At 36.8% G+C, this 9055-nt stretch overlaps 1 protein-coding gene across 2 annotated transcripts in view; it reads right to left on the bottom strand.

The window, feature by feature from the left end:
- Nucleotides 1-9055, bottom strand: part of LOC139977739 (uncharacterized) — a 292233-nt gene that overhangs the window by 207808 nt on the left and 75370 nt on the right. The window lies entirely within an intron of this gene.

Raw genomic sequence — 9055 nt, 5'->3', positions numbered from 1 at the left:
CTGTTTAGAACTGTTTAGCTGCTCCAAAGACATGTTTTTATCTATACAGGTACTGTATAGTAGACTGTACAGGTACTGTATAGAAGACTGTACAGGTACTGTATAGTAGACTGAACAGGTACTGTATAGTAGACTGTACAGGTACTGTATAGTAGACTGTACAGGTACTGTATAGTAGACTGTACAGGTACTGTATAGTAGACTGTACAGGTACTGCATAGTAGACTGTACAGGTACTTTATAGATGACTGTACAGGTACTGTATAGAAGACTGTACAGGTACCGAATAGAAGACTGTACAGGTACTGTAAAGTAGACTGTACAGGTACTGTATAGTAGACTGTACAGGTAGTGTATAGTAGACTGTACAGGTACTGTATAGTAGACTGTTCAGGTACTGTATTGTAGACTGTACAGGTAGTGTATAGTAGACTGTACAGGTGCTGTATAGTAGACTGTACAGGTACTGTATAGTAGACTGTACAGGTCCTGTATGTAAACTGTACAGGTACTGTGTAGTATACTGTACAGGTACTGTATAGTAGACTGTACAGGTACTGTATAGTGGACTGTACAGGTCCTGTATGTAAACTGTACAGGTACTGTGTAGTATACTGTACAGGTACTGTATAGTATACTGTACAGGTACTGTATAATAGACTGTACAGGTACTTTATAGTAGACTGTACAGGTACTGTATAGTAGACTGTACAGGTACTGTATAGTGGACTGTACAGGTTCTGCATAGTAGACTGTACAGGTACTGTATAGTAGACTGTACAGGTACTGTATAGTGGACTGTACAGGTGCTGTATAGTAGACTGTACAGGTACTGCATAGTAGACTGTACAGGTCCTGTATGTAAACTGTACAGGTACTGTGTAGTATACTGTACAGGTACTGTATAGTATACTGTACAGGTACTGTATAGTAGAATGTACAGGTACTGTATAGTAGACTGTACAGGTACTGTATAGAAAACTGTACAGGTACCGTATAGAAGACTGTACAGGTACCGAATAGAAGACTGTACAGGTACTGTATAGTAGACTGTACAGGTACTGTATAGTAGACTGTACAGGTACTGTATAGTAGACTGTACAGGTTTTGTATAGAAGACTCTACAGGTACTGTATATTAGACTGTACAGGTACTGTATAGAAGACTGTACAGGTACCGCATAGAAGAATGTACAGGTACTGTAAAGTAGACTGTACAGGTACTGTATAGTAGACTGTACAGGTACTGTATAGTAGACTGTACAGGTACTGTATAGTAGACTGTACAGGTAGTGTATAGTAGACTGTACAGGTACTGTATAGTAGACTGTACAGGTACTGTATTGTAGACTGTACAGGTAGTGTATAGTAGACTGTACAGGTGCTGTATAGTAGACTGTACAGGTACTGCATAGTAGACTGTACAGGTCCTGTATGTAAACTGTACAGGTACTGTGTAGTATACTGTACAGGTACTGTATAGTAGACTGTACAGGTACTGTATAGTAGACTGTACAGGTACTGTATAGTGGACTGTACAGGTTCTGCATAGAAGACTACAGGTACTGTATATTAGACTGTACAGGTACCGTATAGAAGACTGTACAGGTACCGAATAGAAGACTGTACAGGTACTGTATAGTAGACTGTACAGGTACTGTATAGTAGACTGTACAGGTACTGTATAGTAGACTGTACAGGTTTTGTATAGAAGACTCTACAGGTACTGTATATTAGACTGTACAGGTACTGTATAGAAAACTGTACAGGTACCGAATAGAACAATGTACAGGTACTGTATAGTAGACTGTACAGGTACTGTATAGTAGACTGTACAGGTACTGTATAGTAGACTGTACAGGTTTTGTATAGAAGACTCTACAGGTACTGTATATTAGACTGTACAGGTACTGTATAGAAAACTGTACAGGTACCGAATAGAAGAATGTACAGGTACTGTAAAGTAGACTGTACAGGTACTGTATAGTAGACTGTACAGGTACTGTATAGTAGACTGTACAGGCACTGTATAGTAGACTGTACAGGTAGTGTATAGTAGACTGTACAGGTCCTGTATGTAAACTGTACAGGTACTGTGTAGTATACTGTACAGGTACTGTATAGTAGACTGTACAGGTACTGTATAGTGGACTGTACAGGTCCTGTATGTAAACTGTACAGGTACTGTGTAGTATACTGTACAGGTACTGTATAGTATACTGTACAGGTACTGTATAATAGACTGTACAGGTACTTTATAGTAGACTGTACAGGTACTGTATAGTAGACTGTACAGGTACTGTATAGTGGACTGTACAGGTTCTGCATAGTAGACTGTACAGGTACTGTATAGTAGACTGTACAGGTACTGTATAGTGGACTGTACAGGTGCTGTATAGTAGACTGTACAGGTACTGCATAGTAGACTGTACAGGTCCTGTATGTAAACTGTACAGGTACTGTGTAGTATACTGTACAGGTACTGTATAGTATACTGTACAGGTACTGTATAGTAGACTGTACAGGTACTGTATAGTAGACTGTACAGGTACTGTATAGAAAACTGTACAGGTACCGTATAGAAGACTGTACAGGTACCGAATAGAAGACTGTACAGGTACTGTATAGTAGACTGTACAGGTACTGTATAGTAGACTGTACAGGTACTGTATAGTAGACTGTACAGGTTTTGTATAGAAGACTCTACAGGTACTGTATATTAGACTGTACAGGTACTGTATAGAAGACTGTACAGGTACCGCATAGAAGAATGTACAGGTACTGTAAAGTAGACTGTACAGGTACTGTATAGTAGACTGTACAGGTACTGTATAGTAGACTGTACAGGTACTGTATAGTAGACTGTACAGGTAGTGTATAGTAGACTGTACAGGTACTGTATAGTAGACTGTACAGGTACTGTATTGTAGACTGTACAGGTAGTGTATAGTAGACTGTACAGGTGCTGTATAGTAGACTGTACAGGTACTGCATAGTAGACTGTACAGGTCCTGTATGTAAACTGTACAGGTACTGTGTAGTATACTGTACAGGTACTGTATAGTAGACTGTACAGGTACTGTATAGTAGACTGTACAGGTACTGTATAGTGGACTGTACAGGTTCTGCATAGAAGACTACAGGTACTGTATATTAGACTGTACAGGTACCGTATAGAAGACTGTACAGGTACCGAATAGAAGACTGTACAGGTACTGTATAGTAGACTGTACAGGTACTGTATAGTAGACTGTACAGGTACTGTATAGTAGACTGTACAGGTTTTGTATAGAAGACTCTACAGGTACTGTATATTAGACTGTACAGGTACTGTATAGAAAACTGTACAGGTACCGAATAGAAGAATGTACAGGTACTGTAAAGTAGACTGTACAGGTACTGTATAGTAGACTGTACAGGTACTGTATAGTAGACTGTACAGGCACTGTATAGTAGACTGTACAGGTAGTGTATAGTAGACTGTACAGGTCCTGTATGTAAACTGTACAGGTAATGTATAGTAGACTGTACAGGTACTGTATAGTAGACTGTATACAGGTACTGTATAGTACCTGTATGGGTTGTACATACATGCATTTATAGTGCTTTGTCCATTTTAACTTTTATCATATTAACTATATATATTTTTTCAATTTTTTCAACTTCAATTTTCATATTCATAATAAAATTAGTTCCTTAAATTTAATTAATTTATTGTATTGTTTAGTCGGGTAAAACGAATTACCATACCATATGATATCCTTTGTTCCAAAATATTATTGTTGCATATGCGAAATGAAATCTCATATTTCAGAAGCAATATTCACTAATGTGCATGTTATTACGTGACGTGTTAGTACTTCACCAAAGCACATAAAAGCTTGAAATGCAACGCGCGTATGGAAAGCCATTTTAACTTTTAATCGGGAATTTGAGATATCTTAAATTGTTTCTAATTTTAGATATCTCAAATTCTATTCCATATATCTAAAATTAAATTTGAGATATCTGAAATTTAATTCGAGATATATGAAATTTAATTTCAGATATCTGAAATTGAATTCGAGATATCTAAAATAGATTTCGAGATATCTGAAATTCTAATTCGGATATCTGAAATTGATTTCGAAATTCTGAAATTGAATTCGAGGTATCTGAAATTGAATTCAAGATATCTGCAATTCTAATTCACAAAACGTTATTTGAGGAGTGTGTGTCGCTCAGTACAGACTAGTCCTTAGCCATATTGCGACCAAGCCGGTTCAGTTACATGATCTGAAATGTCTCAATCGTAGCTGCGTAACTGTAGAGAGCTCACTTTGATAGAGGTTTTGCGTATGACACAAATATCAAATATCATCAGCTAATAAAAAGTAATTCAACAATTGAACGCTTTGGATGATAAAAACAGATTTTAAGTGATATACATTGATATATAAAACAGACGTATACTCGCAACCGAAGGTTTCATTATACTCAGATTGAAGTATAGAGGTTTCCTCTTATGAAGCTGTTTCATAGACACCAATTATCACAAACCATTCACCAACACACACATAAGCTAGGAATATTCACTCGTACTTTGAAATGAAAAAAGACACGTAACGCTCTTGTACCCTCTGAACTCCGGATAAAAAAATATATCGAGGAATTCGAGGAAAGATGTGAATGACGTGATTTCGTAAATCCACGTTAGAGTCTGTGAATACACTCATACACGGATGAAGCCAGCGATGGGATTTGAAGGTAATAAATGCGCGAAGTTGACGGTCTGCTGTATTGGTCCCAAATTTAGCACACTAAAACTAAAAAGGTACTGCTCAATGACGCACTGATCTGACATGCTCCCTATCAACCAACACACCAAGTGGGTTTTTTTTTAAATTGACTCCAGAGGCGGGCTAACTGGCATATTTCTAGCGGCTTATAAAATAACACCGTTAACAAGTTGGAAACTGACATGAGTATATCATGATTTAAAACATTCCCTATCCTAAATTTGTTTTGAAGTTTGTTCCAATTTATGTAGTACGTATGTAGTTTGCACTGAGGTTATCGTTTCTTAGTTAAGCGCCTTTTGACAGTTGCGTTGTAGCCCTAGCGTGGCAGGTCGCGTAAACAGTACAGCCTAACCTTATTTGAAGCAAATACAATTTGACAAACTCTACAGGTGCCATAACAGTTATCTATAAAAACTATAAATGCAGTCAGTTACTATAATTGTAATCACACTGCTTATGAGTCTATTGTGTATTGCCTGTTATATATATATATATATATATATATATATATATATATATATATATATATATATATATATAGATATATATATATATATATATGTGTCGCTGCTGAATAAACTTCCAAACATTTGACAAACCAACCTCAAGCATATTAGTGTGGTTTATAAAGATCTGTTGTATTGGCCCAAAAGTTAGCAAGCTAATATACCAAAATATATTGGATAATAAGAAAATATGATACTTACAAAGAAACTATAATCCAAAAGGATTAATCTCATGCGGTTACTATAGTATTGATATAATATCATATGTGTATTACACTAACAGTATATATACCCTCTATGCTTAAGCAGGAGGTATTCCTTGGCAATACATTGCTCCCAATTGAGAGGAAATTGACAAGTGAAATCTCGCTGGGATGGTTTTCCATTGGGGGGGGGGGGGGGGTATTTTGGCAAGTTTGTCAGTAAATTTAGGAAGTGTTCTTTTTTCTTATAGAAGTTGTGGAATAATATTAGCCTTATATTTGGAGTAACATACAAAATGTGTGTTAACATTGTTGATGAGTGACATATTTATATTCTAATCAGGATGCAAAAAAAGTATCATCAAAAGTCGGATTACTGAACCAATGTTATATTTCTAGGGAAAATTGATCACGCCAAGAGCATAACCCGAGAAGTTAGAATACTATAGTTTGAATCACGGCATGAATATCAATGCTTTCATGTGAATGACCTTTTATTGCTGTTATTTAACGGATTACTTTTACTAAATGTTCCCGTTACAATAATAATTTACCATGCATAAGCTAAATAGAAATAACGACACAACAACTCTGATAACCTTAAATGAGTTTTTATCTGCTCCAAAATTGTGTAAGTTCTTAACACATACTACACTCATTTACCAAGCATATAGCTATCGATAAGATTTTTGTATACAGTATAGGTAACCAAATTAACAACATATGATTTGCTGAAGTTAATTATCTTGAGTTCTTACGTTTACTACCGATAGAGTTACACTAGTATAAAGTTATCATTTATTTAACGCCTTCGACACTAGAGGTGTTCGTTGTAACAAATCTTGTTTTTTTTTATATGATTATTGACATATTGCTCTTATTTATGAGCACCTGTAGGGGGCAAGGAAAGATCAGGGGACTTGCACTCCACATGGAAAATAAAATTGTTAACAACAATCAGGGTTAAACAAAACTAATGATGCATACAAATTAACCACATTCCAGCTCGCTATAAGGGCTCAGAATAGCAGGGGTGGTCATTTAATTCTTAGAACATTGCTGGGGCTTCCCCAGCCGTACATTTCTGCGTAGCGTTGTTTGAGGTTTGCTATTATTATGCACTGGCATTATTCCCAAAATAACGTTTACATTTGCAAAATTTTCATTGCAGACGACAGCATATTTGGGCATTCTTTGGATTCTAATTTTAGCTCACCAAATGTTAATTCAACATACTTTTATAAATGAACAAGGAAACTTGTCAGTCGTAATTGTCTGAAACCTTATTCATGATCCAAAATCATCATGCATCTTACCAAGACGGACAAATGTTAGTTACCAAAGCGTTAAGTAACCCTACTCTTTGCCACATGTATAATATTTCAGGGTAGCTAGCGGGGGTTGGAGGCAGTGAGGAATATGTGTTGGAAAATACATTTTATTTTTTTCTAACACATAATTTTGTGAATGACCGTTGGCGTGTCATTTCGTATTTCATGACGTGTTCAGCCAAGAATGTGTGTCCCGTGAAGTAATCCCCTGATCTTTCCCCCCTCTGTTAAAAAAGCAGTGGTTATGAAGTATTATTATTCTCACGTTACCTTCACCCGTAGAGTATTTTTTATTCACAGAATACTCACTTTCAACGTTAATTTAAATATTATAATAAAACTGCAGACATTAATGAATGACTGATTGTAACATTGTAATAACAATCTAAATATAACATAAGTGGATAATTACCAAAAATAATATAAAATACACATTTATATCAATAATTGTCTTGAAGAGAGGGGAAAACTGAAAAAAAGAACCACTGGTGCATTTATAATTAAATATGAAATAATATTTACCATTTTGTCGCCTCTGTTAAGACAGGACATTAAATTTATTATCATCCATCAACATTTTGACAGAAATGTCATATTGTTCAAAGGGAAATTATTAAAAGAAACGTGAGTGTAAGAAACAATAACGTTGGATTAAAGCAGTATGTTAAATGTAATTCGTATGATTTCCTCATGTTGTCATAACATGCTTTGAAACTTCGCCAAAATTGGAGCCAATCAGTTTGCATCTCCGGTGATCAAAACGGTTGGAAGTTGGTGTGCTATAAACCGGGGAATCGTTTAAAAACAATACATCACTTTGGCTACATTTTTATTGAATACAAATACCGCTGGTATGGTGAATATATCCCGACTGCATAGAACAGACTACTTTACTAAATGGAAATATAGAACATGATATTATAACCTATGCAAATTTATCAACATATCTTATTGAAGAGCAACCCCACAATAAGGAAACAAACTAACGCCTGAGTAATGTCACTTGATTCAGTTCACGTTGTTGCACATGAATTAAAACAATGTTGATTTGAATTGTTCAGCGTTGTCCCAATAGGAAAATTCCTTGTACAGTTTGAAGGATAATAAGACATGCACACTTGACATTGGACGCGAATAGGTTTTTGTTGGCACCTTTAATACGTTCACTTGATCTCAAACATATATAACCGCGGTACAAATGAATTGACTCAACTTTACCGTGAATGTCTAGTGAAAAGCTCGGAAGGGGATTTCCCATTTCAACTATTTCCCGCTATTGCACACGTACCTGGATATCAATCATCAAACTCAACCCCGCTCAGTGGCGGCGGAACCGGTGGGGCTTGGGGGGGGGGGGGGCTCGGCCCCCAATGAAAAAGTTGAGGGGGCAAATGCATGATAAGCCCCCCAATATTTACCAAGGCTCCGAAACGTGCATCTGCCCATTTTTCAATGCATACTTGTCGATATGTCCGATGCACACGTAAACTATATAGGTGTAATAAATTTAGTAAATGCTGGGGGACCCTCGGCCCGTCCCCTGGCTATAGACCACATTGTCACCCCAACCGCGTCTTCTTGTAATAAGCTAAACGGTACACTCATCAAAATTTGCGTTCACAATATGAGTACACGCAAGGCGTGGAACATGGCTTTATGTTTCAACGCAATCAATTATTAAACGAACAAAAACACAATATTAGCATTTCACCTACACTGTATATGGTACATGCATTCATGACATGATGGCAGTGCTAGGTCATAGAAATTTGTTGGCAACTGCACATGGTTTTGGAATTACCCATTTGTTGACATTAAGAAATGCTTTTTGTGTTTTCTTATGACATTTATTTAATTCAGGGGCGTCGGAGCCGGTACGGGCAGGTCCGGCGAACGCCGGACCAATATTCATGGTGCAAAAAAAAAAAAGTAGGACTAAAAATATATATAGGTATATGTTTCAATAATTTTCAATAATGATGACGGCAAGTAGGCTAAATGTGACTACTCTGGCATGGCAGGGGTCTTGTTTTCAAGCTCGGGAAGAGCCATTTCCTGCAGTCTGTCAGGCATATTTTCAAAATTTTCTCCATTACGCTACGCGCCAATCATGGTGGCGCGTAGCGTTGTTTGACCTACCAAACTTTACTCCGATAGTTATGGTAGTTGGCCACACTCTGAACCGCCGTACCAATCAAAAATAGCTTCCGACGCCCTTGTCATTATTGCATTTAA

Source organism: Apostichopus japonicus, chromosome 12, assembly GCF_037975245.1.
Source record: "Apostichopus japonicus isolate 1M-3 chromosome 12, ASM3797524v1, whole genome shotgun sequence".
Classification (NCBI taxonomy): Eukaryota; Metazoa; Echinodermata; class Holothuroidea; order Aspidochirotida; family Stichopodidae; genus Apostichopus; species Apostichopus japonicus.
The sequence above is the reverse complement of the archived record's forward strand: the minus strand, read 5'-3'. Positions and strand labels throughout refer to the sequence as shown.